At 43.7% G+C, this 20,482-nt stretch overlaps 1 protein-coding gene across 2 annotated transcripts in view; it reads left to right on the top strand.

The window, feature by feature from the left end:
* The window catches only part of inpp4b (inositol polyphosphate-4-phosphatase type II B), a 900,896-nt gene that overhangs the window by 480,739 nt on the left and 399,675 nt on the right, over window positions 1–20,482 (top strand). The gene's annotated exons all lie outside the window — the stretch shown is intronic.

The following is a 20,482-nucleotide window of genomic DNA, read 5'->3' as shown; positions in this document are numbered from 1 at the left end:
GCATATCATTCCACAAAGATGTGGCAGTTCAGAAGATTGAACAGAATATAAAGAACAGTAAAGAATGACTAAAATATTAATGAGGGAGAAGTTAGACCAAGAGAGAAAGCTAGCTAGAAATATAAAACCAGATAATGAGAGTTTCTACAGGTATTTAAAAAGGAAAAGTGTAAGTGAAGTGAACGTTGGTCCCTTAGAGAATGAGAATGGGGAATTAATAATGGAAAATAAGGAAATGGTGGATGAACGAAACAGATATTTTGCATCTGCCTTCATTGTAGAGGACACAACATCCCAGAAATATTTGTGAATCAGGAGTTGAACGGGAGGGAGGAACTTAAATTGATTACAATCACCAGGGAAAGGGTACTAAGAAAATTATTAGAATTAAAATCTGACAAGTCCCCGGGTCCTGATGGATTTCATCCTAGGGCCTTAAAAGACATGTCTGCTGAAATAGTAGGTGCATTGGTTTTAATTTTCCAAAATTCCCTAGATTCAGGAAATGTCCCTTTTAGATTGGAAAATAGTGAATGTGATTCTCTATTCAAGAAGGGAAGGAAACAGAAATCAGGAAACTACAGCTTGACATGCGTTGTAGGGAAATTGCTGGAATCTATTATTAAGGAGGCTATTGCAGGGCATTTAGAAATTCTCAATGCAATCAAACAAAGTCAACATGGTTTTTTGAAAGGGAAATTATGTTTCACTAATTTATTAGAGTTCTTTTAGGAAGTAACAAGCAACATGGATAAAGGAGAACCTGTAGACGTGCTGTACTTAGATTTCCAGAAGACATTTGACAAGGTGCCACGTCTAAGGTTATTATGCAAAATAAGAGCTTATGATGTGGGCTAACATATTAGCATGGAAAGAGGATTGGTTAGCTCACTGGAAGCAGAGAGGAGAGATAAATGCATCTTTTTCAGGTTGGCAAGATGTGATACGTGGAGTGCCACAGGAATCAGTGCTGGGCCCTCAGTTATTTACAATTTATATCAATGACTTGGATGAAGGGACCGAATGTATGATTGCTAAATTTGATGATGACGCAAAGATAGGTAGTATAAGTCGTGGGTTTGTAAGGTGCTGTTGAAGAAGCCTTGGTAAGATTCTGCAGTGCATCTGGTAGATGGTACATACTGCAGCCATGATGCAACAGTGGGAGAGGAAGTGATTGAGAGTTTGACTGTATACAGCATCAGCAAATAAGGTCCATGCAAAGAATAGCGGTAAAAAAATTAAAGGTTCTTTATCTGAATGCACAAAGCATTTGTAATAAGATAGATGAAGTAGCGACACAAAAAGAGATAAATGGTTTAGGTCTAATCACCATAAAAGTGATGTGGGCAGGATTTTGCACTTTGGGTGGGATCCTGATGTTAGTGTCAAATGGGGTTCTTGAACCTGCATTGTATCAGGAGTGGTCAGCTGATAGTGATTTTGCTTGAATTGGCCAGTTAATGGCTGGAGGGCCGGAGAAGGCACCTCTATCTTAAGGTGCCCAGTCAGCAAATTTGAAGGAATGGCCACAGCTGCTGGGCCATCATTGTGGAGGAAGAAGCCCTCCAAAGAATGGCCAGTGGCCGCAGCTGTGGCTAGGGAGACATGGGAGAGGTTAAGGGTTGCTCACGGATAACTTGGAGCACAGGCCGCCGATCTGCCGCCATGTGGTGCCCCCAGGCATCTACCGTTTTCCCGACGCTGCAGGAATAATCCAGTTGCCCTTTGACATTTGGACTTAATTGATCTTTAAAGTGTCATTATGACCTATATGCTGCCTGTGAGCAGGTAGCCGTTTCACCTCCATACCTACCTCCAGCAAAATGTCTTGGGGGCAGGATGGTGCCTGTTGGGTATTGCACTGAGAAAAGATGAACATGTGGACTCACGCTATTGAACTAACTTTATTTACACCTCACCAAAGAGCAGCAAAAGAAGGCAACATAACTAAATGTTCAGACCTGGCAATATACTACACTCCCTCCCCACTAATACAGAATCTCGACCCTTTATCCTGAGACTATTCCCCTGCGTTCTAGATTCCCCAGCCAGGGGAGGCAATCTCTCGGTGTCTAACCTGTCAAGCTCCTTCAGAACACTGTAAGGTCACCTCTCATTCTTCTTAACTGAGATAAACAGGGTTTTGGTCTCTCATGGTGCCAAGGGAACTGGGAAGTGGGTGGGAAAGTAGAGTTGAGGCAGATCAACCTTGAAAGTCTTGAATGGCAGAACAGGTTCATGGGCCATATGAGCTACTCCTGCTCCTATTTCTTATGTTCTTATATCCTTAAGGAGCATTTCGTCCAATTCCCATTGAATTCCATTTAATCAGGCACCTTGATGCCACAACAGGTTAAATGCTGCCCTGATATCAAGTGCAGTCCCTCTCACCTTGCCTCTGGAATTCAGCTCCTGTGTCCATGTTTGGACCAAGGTTATAATGATGCTTGGGGTGGTCCTGGCAGAATTCAAACTGAACATTGGTGAGTATTGATGAACAATGCTGTTTGATAGCATTGTTAGCAGGTTCTTTCATAACTTTGCTGATGATTGAGAGTAGGCTGATGGGGTGCCTCTCTGACCTTTTCCAGGACCCGTATATCTCCTACCATGTCAGGGAACCAAAACTGGACACACTATTTTAAATGAGACCAAACCAAGACCCTATATGAAGACAATGTAGTATTTTTTGTTTTGTGTTTGATTATAGTAGTATCTGACTTCCTAGATAACATAAATGTGTGTGGAGATGTCCCTATTCACATACATAAAACTTAATTTATCTACATTAAATGACCTCTGCTAGATCAGGCACATTGTCCAAACATACCTAGACCTATTTATAATCTACTTTTCTCATATGAATTCCTAACATTCTCGAATCTGTGTAGCCTCTGCAAACTTTCAGTTCTCTTGATGCCTTCATACAGACCACTGGTGAAGGTTAATGGACCTAACACTGATCTCTTCAGAACTCGTAATCAGTCCCCATGCAGAACCACAAATTTCCTAAAACTGAAGTCAAGTTAGTGTGCCTGTAATTTTCTGCTTCTGACTTCTTTGTTTTTAGATAGTAGAACCACAGGTACGTCTCTGCAGCCCATGGCAACCATCCCACACCACTGTGAGCTGTTACATATATGATCAAGAGGCTAGCAGAGCACAACCCTATAACCTTGAACACCCTTGGGTGAATGATATCAGAGCTAATAGCTCAATCCATTTTGCATTGCCTTTGTTACGACCAGGCAAGGAGGAGTGAACTGAATCCCCTCTATTCTGCCTCCTTAGTTGGCCACAGCAAAGGTTTTTCAATTTATTTTCCATGTGGGTGCTTTTTCTGAATCCAAATGTATTTTTTTTGCTATCTACGCAGTGAACAATAAGGAGCCAATCAAACGAAGTTTATTAGCCACTAAACCTGAGGGAAAATTCACAAAAGACACGCTGTCACACACACACAGGTATCAGAAGTAGGGAAAGTTAAAGTCCAAATAAAAAGTTAAAAGAATATGTGGTTAGATGTCATTTGCTTGTTCTTGAGGTGTTGATTGTTAAACGTTGTGGCCGAGTTAAGTTAGCTGGTTCTTTGGGTGCGGCCAGATGTAGAAGGTGTTGAAATTCTTATGCGATTTCGGTTTGTTGGTAAATTTTGTAATGAAGTCTTTTAAAAAAAAAATCTTTCCTCTGATAAGCTCTACCTCTGGCTTGGCAAACAAGTTCTTAAAATCCTGCTAGCTGTATATTCCAGAGGAATTCATTTACATTGTCTACTGCAGTCATTGGGCAGAATTTTGCCCTCGGATGGCGTGTGGGCCCCACTGGCTCAGCAGCGGGTGGACAGCCGACCCCCAGCACCGAAACAGGGCCCACCACCATTTTGAGTGGGCGGGCCAATTCAGGCCCGCCTAGCAGCCTGACTGACAGGAAGCGCTATGTGCTTCCTGTTGGGGGGGGGGTAATTCCCCATCTGTCAAAGTGCGCTCTTTCACACATGCGCGCGAAAGACTTTGAAATACTTACTCTTTCTGCTCCCTGAGGCAAAGAGCTGTCTCAGGGAGATTCGTGAGAGGTAAGTAAAGTCTAAAAATAGAAAGATGGTGTTTAAATGTCTTGGGTGGAGTGCAGATTGTATATCATGGCTGGTTAGCAGTTCCCCATTGTCTTAATAAGATTACAGCTGATTAAAGTCCAGAACTTTGCATTTTTAATATCCTCCTTAGATAGTGATGAGTTTTGATGTCTGTAAATTATAAGAAATATCTCTCTTCACACTCCCTTGGCGTGGGTAGGGGCGATCTCAATTGCATTTCTCACCTTTACCTTGGAAGGTGGCCTCGCATTTTAAAGTACTTTGCTCTGCTTCATTCCAAGTTACAGAATTTCCAGCCAGTAGATGGTTTTAAAAATCATATTTCAAAAATAAAGAGGTATAGTTTCATGACACCTTATTCTAGTCAGGAAGGCATCTGCACATTCTTTGACAATTGAAGTTATGGCATTGTTCTTATGATATTTTGTGGGACAGAAGTCTTTTGTGAACACACCTAAAATCATTTTCCGGCACCAACAATTCTGAGCTGAAATTCCTTGAGTTGTAAACAGTTAGTGCAAATATCTGGGCTCACGCTGATCTCCACAAACTCCCACATGCTGCTGATGCAGCACACCTCCTGCTCTGCCACCTTTATTTAACCTTGTTTTATATATTTAATTAATGAATATTTTATATAATTAATTCACCTGTTTTAGCTTAGAAGTTTTTAAAAACTGATTTAATTAGTTTAAAGTATTAATTTAATACCGCATTAATTATAAGCTCCTAGTTTGAAATACTTACTCTTTCAAGCTTAGCAAGTGATAAAGGCAAATGGAGCTCCTCCTTCCACCTCTGCAGTGAATTCCCACTCACATCAAAATCTCAACTTTCCATTCCATTTATGATACATTCATTTCACATTGCGATCTGTGATTACGCTCTGTGCCTGACGACATCAGTGAGTGTGCAATGTTGGTTTGACTCCAGCATTACAATTTCCAAATGCCATGTTCCAGCCACACCCACTCAACCTCGAAAAATTGAACTCGATACTAAACAGCTTGAAGGAGCTCCCACCAACGCTATTTAAAGGGATTATGAATTCCTTACGGGTTAGATGCTGCATTATTTCTTCTGGCTGCTGATCCAATGCAAGCATTTTGGAACTTTCCTATATTTGCTGTTATGACCCCTGTAGAGACCAAGGCCAGGATTTCCCGGTCGGTGAGCGGGGGCAGGGGGGCCGTTTGCCGACTCGTAAAATGACACGGGATGATGTCGGGCGGAGCTCCCCATGTCACCCCACCCAATTTCAATTTTCAGGTGGGCGGGGGCTCAGCAGAATCAGCTGTGCGCCTGCCAACCTGTCAATGGCCAATTGAGGCCACTGACAAAGTAGTTAAAGTAACTAATGGATCTGTCTGCCCAACCTTAAAGTTGGCGGGCAGGCCGGGAGCCCTGGTGGGCTTAAGAAAAAGCATGAAACCTCATCCACGGGTGGGATGAGGTTTCGTGTAGGTTTTTAAATTTTTAATAAAATTGTCATGTGACAGTGTCACATGAGGGAACATGTCAGGGAAATTTATTTCTTCTGTTTTTAAAACTTTTTCAGACAGGAGCTGATCTCCCTAAGGCAGCACTTAGCCTCAGGGAGATGAGTGCACTCTTTCATGGGCTCTCGGCTCAGGGAATACCCCTCCACCTGCACAGGGAACGCATAGCGCTTCCTTGAGGACGTCACACTGGGCGGGCCTTAATTGGCAGGTTATTTGCAACAAAATGAGCAATTTTACATTGAACTACACTAATGTCTATTATAGAATAATTGGCTAATACCCAATACAATCCACACGCCCATTCCTAAACCCCCCCACCGACGGGGGGAAAATTCTGCCCCAATATCTTGTAAAAATAAATTTAAATTCTCAGTGGCCAAATTAAAGGAATTGAATGGCAATATTTCAAGTTTTAAGACTTTTATTGTACAAGCAAACCATAAGTATTTTGTAGGCAACCTATACTCTAAACTACAGAAAAATTCTCTTGTTAATGCTCTAATGCAACTTAAAATCATCCTCTAAGATTATACTTTACTCTCTCCCTTAAGTAGTGACTCTATTCTCCTGGAACCCATCTGAAGTGCTTCTTAGCCCCTGAGTGTTTGCTTTGCTTCTTTTCCTTTACCAGCCAGATAACTTCTAATCCCTGGCCAGAATATTATGCTGGGCATGCACGTGACATGCCCGAGTGTAAAATGACATGCGCTGACATCAGACGTGTGTCCCGACGTCGCGCAGTGTCATGCTGTTTCGTTCAGCGGGTGCGTGCCGGAGTCGGTTGTGCGCCTGCCGATAATTAAAAGGCCTATTAAGGCCGTTAACAATCTAATGAACTTGAAATTTACGCTGCCCGTCCAACCTGACGGTTGCTGGGCAGACGAAAAGGCCAAGCAACCTTTACATTTTTTAGGAAACCTCATCCACGAGCAGGATGAGGTTTCTGTAAAGCAAATACAGATAAAATAAAAACTTTATTTTTGAATTACAAACACGCCCCAGCTCATGCGACAGAGTCACATGAGGGAACATGTTTTATTAAATTTTTAATGTCTTTACATTTTTTTAAAAAGGCGCTTCAATCTCCCTGAGGCAGCTCCGTGCCTCAAGGAGATTGATGCGCTCTTTCGGACGGCGTGCTAGGCCTGAATCCCCCTCCTCCCCCTGCCTGCACAGGCAGCGCTGAGTGCCGTTGCTCATGATGCCCACTGGGCAGGCCTTACTTGGCCCGCCTGCGTGAAATCATGGCTTCCCGACTGGCCGAGCCTGCCCGATGAGGGAAAAATTCTGGCTCCTGAATTGATTTTACATAAGGATATCCATAAGGATATCCTCAAGATTCCCCCTCTAGTCAAAGCTAGGCAAATCTTTCAGTCTTGTTTAAGTCCTCACAAACTCAGTATTTTCAACTGAGACCCACATACTTGTGTGGTGAGCAATAGCGAATGGCAGCCTCTTTCTCTTGGTTCCCTTTCTCTCTCGGATTCTGGTGGACTGGACCTGTTTGTGAGGCTCAGTGATATTTTAAGGAACATCTTGTAAGCCAATCCTACAATCGCTTCCAATGGACTCTTGCCCCTCTCAAAGCCTATCTCCATAGCCATGCAAATTACATGGGCCTTGTATCCAGGTGGAAATGCTATTTTGTTATCCTTTAGATCTCCAACTCTATTCTGTCTTGGAGCGAAATGGATAGTTTAAAGTATAAAACAAAAACAGAATTACCTGGAAAAACTCAGCAGGTCTGGCAGCATCGGCGGAGAAGAACAATGTTGACGTTTCGAGTCCTCATGATTCTTCAACAGAACTGTATTTTTTACTTTTTTATTGCTATTAGGAGAGGGGTGAAATATAAGCTGGTTTAAGGTGGGGGGGGTGGTGGGTGAAGAGAAGTTGTGGGGGGGGCAGTGGTTGTAGGGACAAGCAAGCAGTGATAGGAGCAGTTAATCAAAAGATGTCACAGACAAAAGAACAAAGAGGTGTTGAAGGTGGTGATATTATCTAAAAGAATGTGCTAATTAAGAATTGACGGCAGGATACACAAGGTACAGCTCTAGTGGGGGTGGGGTGAAATAAGACTAACAGGGCATAAAAGGTATAGATTTAAAAATAATGGAAATAGGTGGGAAAAGAAAAATCTATATAAATTATTGGAAAAAACAAAAGGGAGGGGGAAGAAACGGAAAGGGGGTGGGGATGGAGGAGGGAGTTCAAGATCTAAAGTTGCTGAATTCAATATTCAATCCAGAAGGCTGTAAAGTGCCTAGTCGGAAGATGAGGTGCTGTTCCTCCAGTTTGCGTTGAGCTTCACTGGAACAATGCAGCAAGCCAAGGACAGACATGTGGGCAAGAGAGCAGGGTGGAGTGTTAAAATGGCAAGCGACAGGGAGGTTTGGGTCATTCTTGCGGACAGACTGCAGGTGTTCTGCAAAGCGGTCTCCCAGTTTGCGTTTGGTCTCTCCAGTGTAGAGGAGACTGCAGTGGGAGCAATGAATGCAGTGGACTAAGTTGGAAATGCAAGTGAAATGCTGCTTCACTTGAAAGAAGTGTTTGGGCCCAAGGACGGTGAGGAGAGAGGGAGTGAAGGGGCAGGTGTTGCATCTTTTGTGTATGCATCAGGAGGTGCCGTAGGTAGGTGTTGAGGAGTAGGGGCTGATGGAGGAATGGACCAGTGTGTCCCAGAGGGAACAATCCCTACGGAATGCTGCCAGGGGGGCTGAAGGGAAGATGTGTTTGGTGGTGGCATCATGCTGGAGTTGGCGGAAATGGTGGAGGATGATCCTTTGAATGCGGAGGCTGGTGGGGTGATAAGTGAGGACAAGGGGGACCCGATCATGTTTCTGGGAGGGAGGAGAAGGAGTGAGGGCGGATGCACGGGAGATGGGCCGGAGACGGTTGAGGGCCCTATCAACGACCGTGGGTGGAAAACCTCGGTTAAGGAAGAAGGAGGACATGTCAGAGGAACTATTTTTGAAGGTAGCATCATCAGAACAGATGCGACGGAGGCGAAGGAACTGAGAGAATGGGAATGTTCAGCGTGAGAACAAGTTCAGCCAGACGGAGGAGAGTAGTGGTGGATGAGGATTGTTCGGGCCTCTGTTCGAGGAAGAAGCTAAGGGCCCTCAGACCATCCTGGTGGGGGATGGAGGTGTAGAGGGATTGGACGTCCATGGTGAAGAGGAGGCGGTTGGGGCTAGGGAACTGGAAATTGTTGATGTAATGTAAGATGTCAGAGGAATCACGGATTTAGATGGGAAGGGACTGGACAAGGGGAGAGAGAAGGGAGTCAAGATAACGAGAAATTAGTTCTGTGGGGCAGGAACAGGCTGACAGGATCGGTCTGCCGGGACAGTCCTGTTTGTGGATTTTGGGTAGGAGGTAGAAGCGGGCCATTCGAGGTTGGGCGACTATCAGGTTGGAAGCTGTGGGAGGAAGATCTCCAGAGGAGATGAGAGCAGTGACAGTCCTGGAAACAATGGCTCGATGTTCAGTGGTAGTCATGGTCCAGGAAGAGGTAGGAGGAAGTGTCTGCGAGTTGACGCTCAGCCTCCACGAGGTAGAGGTCAGTGCGCCAGACAACAACAGTACCACCCTTGTCAGTGGGTTTGATGACAATGTTAGGGTTGGACCTGAGAGGACGGAGTGCAGTAAGTTCAGAGAGAGACACATTAGAATGGGTGAGAGGAGCAGAGAAATTGAGACGATTAATGTCACACCGACAGTTCTCAATGAAAAGATCAAGAGAAGGTAAGAATCCAGAGGGAGGGGTCCAGGTGGAGGGAGAATGTTGGAGTTGGGTAAAAGGATCCGTTGAATGGGGAGAGTTCTCCTGCCCATAGAAGTGAGCACGGAGACGAAGGCGGCAGAAGAAGAGTTCAGCATCGTGCCGAGCCCGAAATGCATTCAGATGAGGGCGTAAGGGTATGAAACTAAGTCCTTTGCTAAGCACTGAACGTTCAGCGCCGGAGAGGGGAAGGTCAGGGTGTATAGTGAATACACGGCTGGGGCTGGGGTTGGAAGATGGGTGGGGACGGAGGGACAGGCAGGGGTGGAGGGTCCTAGGTGGGTGTTGGTGTCAATGAGTTGTTGGAGCTTGCATTCCTTCGCACTTGAGAGAAAGAGAAAAAGTTTCTTGTTGAAGCGTCAGATGAGACGAAGAATAAAATGAAACTGGGGGCATGCGCAGCTTTGAAAAAGGGTATGGCGGTGCTGCTGGAGGGAGAGGTTGAGTGTGTTCATATGGTGGCGCATGGCACTGAGTGTGGATGTCAGAATGCGATGGGAGCAGCAGTCCGAGAACCATTTTATGTCCCGAAGACACCTGTAATCCTGGGTGGGTTCGAAACATGAGGGATGGAATTTCAGTTGAAATCCACATGGGGTAAGTCGGATACAGAGACAGTCACTGAGAAAGGAAATATGGCTGTGAAAGTGGGTTTTAGTAAACACCTTGTCAAACACCAGGATAGAAATGGAAAGCAATGAGGGTGAACAAGGCAAAAGAGATACGGAAATCCTGTCGGAGAGAAGAGCAGTACTTTTTCAAGGTAGGCATTTCTTGAAGAGAGGTGACAGTCAATTAAACACAGAGATAAAAACAAAAAACTGCGGATGCTGGAAATCCAAAACAAAAACAGAATTACTTGGAAAAACTCAGCAGTTCTGTTGAAGGGTCATGAGGACTTGAAATGTCAACTTTGTTCTTCTCCGCCGATGCTGCCAGACCTGCTGAGTTTTTCCACGTAATTCTGTTATTGTTTTGGATCTCCAGCATCTGCAGTTTTTTGATTTAATCTCTGTGTTTAATTGACTGCCACTTCTCTTCAATAAATGCCTACCTTGAAGAAGTTCTGCTCTTCTCTCCGACAGGATTTCCATATCTCTTTTGCCTTGTTCACCTTCTCTTGATCTTTTCATTGAGAACTGTCGGCGTGACATTAGTCGTCTCAATTTCTCTGCTCCTCTCACCCATTCTAATCTGTCTCTCTCTGAACTTACTGCACTCCGTCCTCTCAGGTCCAACCCTAACATTGTCATCAAACCCACTGACAAGGGTGGTGCTGTTGTTGTCTGGCGCACTGACCTCTACCTCGTGGAGGCTGAGCGTCAACTCGCAGACACTTCCTCCTACCTCTTCCTGGACCATTACCCCACCACTGAACATCAAGCCATTGTTTCCAGGACTGTCACTGACCTCATCTCTGGAGGTCTTCCTCCCACAGCTTCCAACCTGATAGTCGCCCAACCTCGGACGGCCCACTTCTACCCCCACCCAAAATCCACAAACAGGACTGTGCCGGCAGACCGATCCTGTCAGCCTGTTCCTGCCCCACAGAACTCATTTCTTGCTATCTTGACTCTATTCTCTCTCTCCTTGTCCAGACCCACCTACATCCGTGATTCCTCTGATACCCTACATCATATCAACAGTTTCCAGTTCCCTAGCCCCAACCGCCTCCTCTTCACCATGGACATCCAATCCCTCAACACCTCCATCCCCCACCAGGATGGTCTGAGGGCCCTTAGCTTCTTCCTCGAACAGAGGCCCGAACAATCCCCATCCACCACTACTCTCCTCCGTCTGGCTGAACTTGTTCTCACACTGAACAATTTCTCCTTCCTCCAAATGAAAGGTATGGCTATGGGTACCCGCATGCGCCCCAGCTATGCCTGTCTCTTTATGGGGTATGTGGAACATTCCTTGTTCCAGTCCTACTCCGGCCCCCTCCCACAACTCTTTCTCCGGTACATCGATGATTACTTTGGTGCTGTTTCATGCTCTCATCGGGACCTGGAAAAATTTATTAATTTAGCTTCCAAACTCCACCCCTCCATCATTTTCAAATGGTCCATCTCTGACACTTCCCTTCCTTGACCTCTCTGTCTCAATTTCTGGTGATAGACTGTCCACCAATATCCATTACAACCTACCGACTCCCACAGCTATCTCGACTACAGCTCCTCACACCCCGCTTCCTGTAAGGACTCCATCCCATTCTCTCAGTTCCTTCGACTCCGTCGCATTTGTTCTGATGATGCTACTTCCAAAGCAGTTCCTCTGACATATCCTCCTTCTTCCTTAACCGAGGTTTTCCACCCACGGTCGTTGACAGGGCCCTCAACCATGTCCGGCCCATCTCCCGCGCATCCGCCCTCACTCCTTCTCCTCCCTCCCAGAAACATGATAGGGTCCCCCTTGTCCTCACTTATTATCCCACCAGCCTCCGCATTCAAAGGATCATCCTCCGCCATTTCTGCCAACTCCAGCATGATGCCACCACCAAACACATCCTCCCTTCACCCCATCCCCGGCGACATTCCGTAGGGATTGTTCCCTCCGGGACACCCTGGTCCACTCCTCCATCACCCTCTACTCCTCAACCCCTACCTATGACACCTCCCGATGCATACGCAAAAGATGCAACACCTGCCCCTTCACTTCCTCTCTCCTCACCGTCCAAGGGCCCACACACTTCTTTCAAGTGAAGCAGCATTTCACTTGCATTTCCCCCAACTTAGTCTACTGCATTCGTTGCTCCCAATGCAGTCTCCTCTACATTGGAGAGACCAAACGCAAACTGGGCGACCGCTTTGCAGAACACCTGCGGTCTGTCCACAAGAATGACCCTGTCACTTGCCATTTTAACACTCCACTCTGCTCTCTTGCCCACCTGTCTGTCCTTGGCTTGCTGCATTGTTCCAGTGAAGCTCAACGCAAACTGGAGGAACAGCGCCTCATCTTCTGACTAGGCACTTTACAGCCTTCTGGATTGAATATTGAGTTCAGCAACTTTAGATCTTGAACTCCCTCCTCCACCCCCACCCCCTTTCCGTTTCTTCCCCCTCCCTTTTGTTTTTTCCAATAATTTATATAGATTTTTCTTTTCCCACCTATTTCCATTATTTTTAAATCTATACCTTTTATGCCCTGTTAGTCTTATTTCACCCCACCCCCACTGGAGCTGTACCTTGTGTGTCCTGCCATCCATTCTTAATTAGCACATTCTTTTAGATAATATTACCACCTTCAACACCTCTTTGTTCTTTTGTCTGTGACATCTTTTGATTATCTGCTCGTATCACTGCTTGCTTGTACCTACAACCACCACGCCCCCCTACCTTAAACCAGTTTATATTTCACCCCTCTCCTGATTTTAATAAAAAACTTTAAAAAGCAGTTCTGTTGAAGGGTCATGAGGACTCGAAACGTCAACATTGTTCTTCTCCACCGATGCTGCCAGACCTGCTGAGTTTTTCCAGGTAATTCTGTTTTTGTTTTGGATTTCCAGCATCTGCAGTTTTTTGTTTTTCTCTCAGTTTAAAGTATAACTGTTTACGACCTGACATTCTTAATATGGCCCTGAGACTTTGGAGATTAACAGTCTATTCACCGTAATCACAGCTGTTTTACCATTGTCTACATGCATGAACACTTTGCACCTTCCTCCCAAGAAAACAACTTGGACCCCCCATCCCTTTATCTCTAACAACCAGGCCACCCAGGCTTGTTGCCAACAGAATTCGGAACAGGTCACATTCCTCAATTTTACACATTCCCAAAACAGCATAATCTTATAAAATCTCACATTTGTAATATTGCCTAAAGTTTGAATATGAACTCATCGCCTCTATTTCCAATTTTTTTCTGCTTTTATTTTTCTTTACCCCCTACTAAACTCCTCTCCCATGTCATGATGCACTTTCATTTCTCTCCTCTAGGGTAGTGTGCCACTCCAAATGCATTCCTGCACATTTCAGCACTCCTTGACTTGCTATTCCCTTGCCGGGTGTCCCAACTAGACCTCTTTTTGGATTAACCGAGAACTGCCCGCTGTGCCTCTCTTAGCATCCATTGAGGTACATGTCACTGCCTCCTTTCAGGGCAGTAGCTCATCTTAATCCTGGACATGCAGAAATCACATACAAAGAGCATCCCGGCTCAATTTATTGTGCTACCAGGGAGGTAATGAATGGTTGTGGATGAACATTGTATTGGGTATTAGCCAATTAATCCACAGTAGGCATTAGTGTAGTCCGATGTAAAATTGCTCATTTTGTTGCAAAGAACCCGCCAAATTAAAAACTAAAATGAACTGTTTTAATTTTTCAAATTTCTAATGATGGCTCAATATGTTTAGTGACCTAGCCCAGTTCTCTGAGTTATTTGTGTTTTTCCAATTCTAACCTCTTGAGTACCCGTGATTTTCTGTGCTCCACCATTGGCACCTATGTCTTCAGTTCCTGACATCCTAAGCTCCAGAATTCTCTCCCCAAACCTCCACATTTCTCTCTTCTCCTTTTAAGATTTTCTTTATAACCTACTTCTTCAGCCAGGCTTTCGCTCATCTGTTCTAATATCTTCTTATATGGCTCGGTGTCAAATTTAGTTTCATAACACTCCTGTGAGACGCCTTGGGATAAATGCTAAAGGCTAGATAAATGTGAGTTGTAGTTGTGATGTGGTACTGCAATTGGCTTCAGTATTCCTGATTTAGAATGTAACAATGAGAAGGAATCCTGCTCCTGATCACTATCCAGCAAACCGTGTTTTAAAGTGTATGTGAATGGTGTCAGCTGAGGACAGCATCAGACCGCAATCCCTCCTCTCCGCTCCCCTATGGATGAGTAGCCTGTTGTTATTGCTGTCAGTGTTCACACTTGAATTATAACCAGATATCACAAGGTATCCATAGAACTGTCAGTGCTTTCAGGAGAGGAATTGGAGAAGAAACAAAATAAATAAACTTTAGGCAAGTTTACACTAACACACAAGACTCACCATTTTGCAGTCAGGGCTGTTTGAGGGAGTTTGCATATTTGCATTCAGCTGCAGAATGGACAAAGAGCAAAAGATTACAGATGCTGGAAATCAGAAACAGAAAATGCTGGAAACACTCAGCAGGTTAGAAAGCAACCGTAGTGAGAACAAGCATGTTAACATTTTGAGTGTACGGACACTTGCTTAACACTTTGTCAGAAATTCAGCATGAATCCATTTGCCTAGTAGAATATGGTGTAGGGACAGGACAGAAGTGATAGACTGATTATCATATTTGCCTCTCTTGTTCTACAAGTCTTGTTGATCTGTAAACTAGAGGTGGCACAGGCTGAACTTCCAAATTGATTATTCTTTTTAAAAAAAACCTTCAATAAAGATGAGGCAAAGTGGATTTTTGAAGAAGAATGAAAATGCATGGAGAATACATCCTGTTCAAAGTCCTGCCCCAATGTATTTGTAAAAGTTATAGTAAAAGGTGGGGGGTGGGTGGGGGTGTGTGTGTGTGTGTATGTATGTGGGTGGGGTGGGTGGGGGGTGGTGGGGTGGGTGGGGGGAGGAGGAGGTGGAAAGGAGAAGTCTAATTTGCTGCCCAGCAGACACCCTCATGAGTTTTTGGCCAGAACGTGCAATGAGGATAACAGTGAGACAATTAGCACTTTTAATGGAGCAACATCTGACAGCAAATTCGGCAGTATGCATCTCCAGGTAGATGTGGAAATGCAGAAGTTGCTGTTAGAGATACCCCACTCCTGTATAGGGTACGCTGTTTTAGTCCACGCCAATATACATGGTGTTGAAATACCTGTAATGACATTAATTTTCTGTACTTTCCCACTAGTTCTCCACTTAAAAACAGCTACAAAAAAAAAGTAGGGGTTGGTTCGTTCAGGAGTAAGTGAGATTTTAATGGTGTGGTAGGTGTTAATTACTGTTGATAGCCTCTCTGGTCCTAAAAAAAAAATGTACAAATGTGGTGCCTCATTCCCCCAGAAAAAAAAAATTAGGGTTGGGATTTGAAAAAAAAATTCTTTCAATTTTTTCTATCTCATTTTCTCTCTCCCTTAATCCTAACTGTCTTTCCCAATCTTTATTCTTCTTTCTGTATATCATTTAAAAGTAATTTATACATGCTGTTTTATACTCCTGCTTTCGACTCCATGGACAAAACATTAACTGCCAAAGGAGATGATTTGTGTGTGGGTAGGGTGGGTGGGGGTTAAATTCCTGAAAAATGTCAGTGGGTCGAATACCCAACATGCTCCCATTCACTTATGGGTTTTACCGGGCTGTGTTCCCAGTGAGCAGGAAACCCCAAGGAACTGTTTGGTTGGTCATTTAAATGTTTAAGTAATTGATTAATTGGGGCTTTAACCCAGATTTCAGACTTTAACAGCTAGTGCACAGTTTTCCCATGCTGCCCGAGAACTTGCCTGGGCCAACATGTGAGGGAAAAGTGGGGAGTCATTGATCACAGAAACTGACAGGCTAGAAGTCTTTTAAAAATTGTAACTTCGCAGCTGCTGGGTCGTCCATGTGAAAAGCTTGTGCTCAAAATACTTCTCCTGAGATCCTAGTTTCACTGCACCATGGGTGATTTCTAATTTTTTGCAAGTCATTTAACAACCTTGAACTTTGTTCACTTTGACCTGATCTTACCTGCGGTCAGCTTTCACTGCAGCATGGGAGCAACTTATGCAGTTCTGCCTTGGACCTCTGATGAGGAAGATGAGGAGCAGCAACACCAACCCCTAAAGCAGCAGGAGCAATGCCAGTGGCACCATTAGCAGCCTTCAACTCAGCAACATGCCCCTCCTCAGGGCAGAGGGGGTGAATACAGGTCCAACTTGAAGGAGATGATAACCTCAACACACAGTCTAGAGGCAGAGGATCAGCTTTCTTGGCATATCTGAGCATCAATGCCTCAGAGGCTCAGGCTTTTATTGGGAGGCTCTCACTGATACCTGCAGCCTTCAAGAACAAGACCTCCTTCAAAGTGAACCAGGTGGGTACACATTGCCAGTGGCCGTCAAGTGGCTTTCATTGGAGAACCACCCCTGGTTTATCCTTGGAGTTGTGTGCTCTTTTCTCTTACAAGGAGAGAAAGCAGAAAGTGTGAGAAAAGAATTCTGTGACTTAGAGCAATGCTAAATTAAAATTTCACCCCACCTGACTCAGTGAGGATTCTTCAATCTGAGTGAAGCACCTTGCTCTTGCTTTCCCTATTCGTAGATGCCATCGATGCCCTGTAGAGATTGCTATGCTGGAACAGATGTCAGATTAATGGAAATTGCCACTGACAAGCTTGTGAAAATTCTGTGAGCTGTCAGTGTAGTGCACGGCAAGTTCGTTCACTGCTGAGAGCAAAATCTGGACCAACGGTTATGGGGAGGAGCTCCATTATTTTGCAGTGAACTATTTATGATTAAGCTGATCTAGACCCCAAGGCAAAGCAATGTTACCAACCCTACTGAAGGGAATCACTACTTACCCCAAGGTGGGCAGTTCTGTTGGTACCAACTTTGATCCTTTTTTTTTCCCATGCGTACCAAACCAATCTACATTAGTAACACATTTGCTGCAGATTGGCATTGAAAGAATATTTTGAACAGAAAAAAGGAGCTTTCCTTCCCTTTAATTTTAAAATAATCATTAAGTGATTACTCCTGATAAATGTTACTTTAGTATTTTAAAATACCAACAGAGCTTTTCCTTTACATATCTAGCAGGGGACCAGTTTCATATCTAATCAATCCAAATCAAAGAAGTGGATTCAAACTGATGAGATTTCTAAGTGGTTTTGGTTACACAACCACCTACATGTTAGAGCAACAACTAATGAGCAGAGAGGCATGTGCCAATTAAGAAGTGGTTAGTCTGATTTGCTACATTCTTCAGTGATCTCATTGAAAACAGAGAGATGCCAAGAAGTTGGGGGTAAATACTTTATATGTTGAGTGCTCGTAGATTCTTTCATAAAATTGCTTACGCACTGAAAGCGTTCCAGCACTAACATCAGAACGCAGAAGCTGACAATGAGGTCCCTCAATTAATACAGCCTGTCTTCTTTTATAAAGCACCAGGCATGGAAGGAAGTAGTGGCTTGTGAGACTGGAAAGGTAATAAATAAATCTTGTAATATTATAGTGTTTGTAATTGAATTTTAGGCTTCTGAGAATCAGAAGTGAAAATAATTGACTTAGAACTGGAAACTGCAATATGAAATGATATCAATAAAATCAGACATCCACTACAAAAAGTGGAATGATCACCGACCAAATTTGGTGATATTTATCAAAAGGTTTTTTAAAAATGTGCATTTCTTTCTGTATTCAAAGCTCCATACATTCTTGTGGCTTCCTCAATGTATTGTCATTCTTTGTAGCTGTTCAACTGCCAGAAATAAACCACTATAAGGCGTGTGATGAGAAGCAGTTGACGTTTTGTCAGTGGTACTTACTGACTCGAGTTTTGACTGCGGTTGCAGATAGTAAGCACTAATGTGAAGCGTGGATGTCATTATTTTTAATTGAGTTAGGGGGAAGTTGTTATTTATACCTAAAGATTGAGGTTAAATAAAAGCTTGCCTGAAGTACCTACGGATGGCTTTGTTACAGATACTCGAATGAGGAAAATCCTTTAAAATGTAATAATTTGAAAACTGTCACTGACATTGGTTCTTAACAATGAAGCCACGTGGCTCTTTTTATATTTTGACAGATTGAATACCTGCTATGAAAAAGCATTGCTTTATTTGCTCTAGATGCAAATGTTGAGTATGATTAAGTCTTTGTACCTGTGTATCCTGTTATACTCCTTTTTCTGACTGATAATTAATCCTTACAGTTTTAAGCTTCTTGGAAATTTACCCAGGACTTGATCTCATCTAAATACCATCTTCCAGTGTATAAATTTACAACTGGTCCATCAGCATTAAATTATTAGGCCTGCTGATGGAATGAGTTTTTAAAGACTTAATGTCCTTAAAGAAACTTATCAGGAAAAGAATAAGAGTTTCTTGCTTCTTCTTGGCTTGCAGTATTTCTTCCTCCTTTGATAGATTGGAGACCATTGAAAAATGTGGCCTATTTTAGCAATTTCTGCATTCAATTTGAATAGGAACTTTGATTCACCATTCAAGTCTTTCACCACGGCTAGACAAATTGAAAAATAGCACACTTATTCATGTAAGCATGGCTTCTACTTCTGATGTGATAGTTTGAATCTTTTGAAAACAAGGGTTTGTTGGAGCCTGCTGAACTTAGCATCTGGCATGTGAAGGAAATCCACATAGGTAGTTTTGCTGACATGGAGCTCACACTTTCTCTCTGTAGAAACACACCTAACTTAACTTACGTTCAGAGATCTTAGGTTGCCAGAACCTGGTCTTAAGGACCCTCAAGTGTGCATTGGGATTCTGATGGAATTTAACCAGCTAAAACCACACAACTTAATCAGCATGGGAGAACTGGAAAATTCTGTGCTGCTTGCCACGGTAGGATCTTTATACTAGTTAGGGCATTGGCTTTCAAGGTTATTTGGAAATGTTTTGGAAGAATCCCATCCCTTAGTAACACATGGAACCCTCCAATTTCCACTAGTCTGTCAGCCTGATTGATCAACGTACAACAGTTCCCTGTCTAACTCATACAACAAAATAACAAATTTTCTACTGAGGGTTAATTCTGTCTTAAATTCCATAGCCAGGCTTATTATCTTGGGATCACCTCCAACCCAAAGAGGACCTGCTTAGTCTCACTACCAAGGGAATAGCCATCTGTAAGGTGGAAAGCAAGTACTAAAGTTTTTAATGAATTATATGGTGAGCAGCACAACATATAAAATGTGTGTGCTATTAAAACCATCCTCTGACCACAGCAAAGATACAGACCATGTCTCACTGACTAGTGGTTTTACCAGTTGGAGATGCAGAACATGAGCAAAAATTACTCGCTGCTCTACAGTCCAACCATGGTGGAATAATAGTAGTCACACAGCCCTCAATTGATGAGTGTCATCTCCAGTCTTCAGGCAACTCCTTGCAGAAACTTGTCCCAAAGTTTCAAAATTTCCTCATTAGGAGTAGGAAGGACATCTGAAAAGAGAAGAAAGACCCCTGCTTTTATGCATCACCTTTCACTACTACACAAAACTCTTTACAGACAATGAAATACTTTTGAAATGTAGTCACTGTTGTAATATAGGAAATGTGGCAGCCAAATTTCACACAACAAACTCCCTTAAGTAATAATGTGATAATGACCAGATAATCTAGTTTTGTGATGTTGATTGAGGGGTAAATATCAGCCATGACACCTGGGCTAACTTCCTTGCTCTTCTTCAAAGCAGTGACATGGGATTTCTGATTGGGAAGACAGGACCTCGGTTTAACGTCACATCCAAAAGTAGGCACCTCTGACAGTACAGAACTGAGTGCCAGGCTTCATTTTTGAGTTAAAGTCCTGGAGTAGGACTTGGACCCAGAATGTTTTGCCCTGAGATGAGAGTACTATCAGCTGAGCCAAGGCTGACACACCATTTGCCTTCAGTGTGGTGGAAAAAATTGCACAGGAAACAGTTGCACACAGTCACTCAGACCACGTTGTGTCTGCCGGCATATACGCCGTTCTCCAATCGCTGACATCACTTGTGTGTGGCTGCCAACTGGTGCCAGTACTGGTTTGTGCCTGTATCATCCAGCCCCACACTGGCCTGAGCACTCTCTGCCCCTCTCCCAAGCCCTTGTTGCCCCTCTTTTCCCTGCCAACTCTCACTCGCCCTGCCCTCGTAACCCCTCTCCTGCACTTACAACATCGATTAAATACAGAGGAAATTGCCCTGTATGTTGTAACAACACATACTCCTCAGAAAAGTTGCAATATGGATTAGATACAGAATAAAGAAGCACACTGTCCACTTAAATTGTCAAAATACCTGCCAGTCTCTCATCAAATGAGAAAGGCACTGCTTTTGGGAGTATTACACCTTGAAGTGGTTATCTCAGGATCTATCACAACTTCATGCAATAATTATCTGATACTCAGTCTGCTTCAATATTACCATTTTTATTAAAACAGATGAGTCATTCTTTTCATGAAGAGGGGATAG

This window comes from Carcharodon carcharias, chromosome 1, assembly GCF_017639515.1.
Source record: "Carcharodon carcharias isolate sCarCar2 chromosome 1, sCarCar2.pri, whole genome shotgun sequence".
Lineage (NCBI taxonomy): Eukaryota > Metazoa > Chordata > Chondrichthyes > Lamniformes > Lamnidae > Carcharodon > Carcharodon carcharias.
The sequence above is the reverse complement of the archived record's forward strand: the minus strand, read 5'-3'. Positions and strand labels throughout refer to the sequence as shown.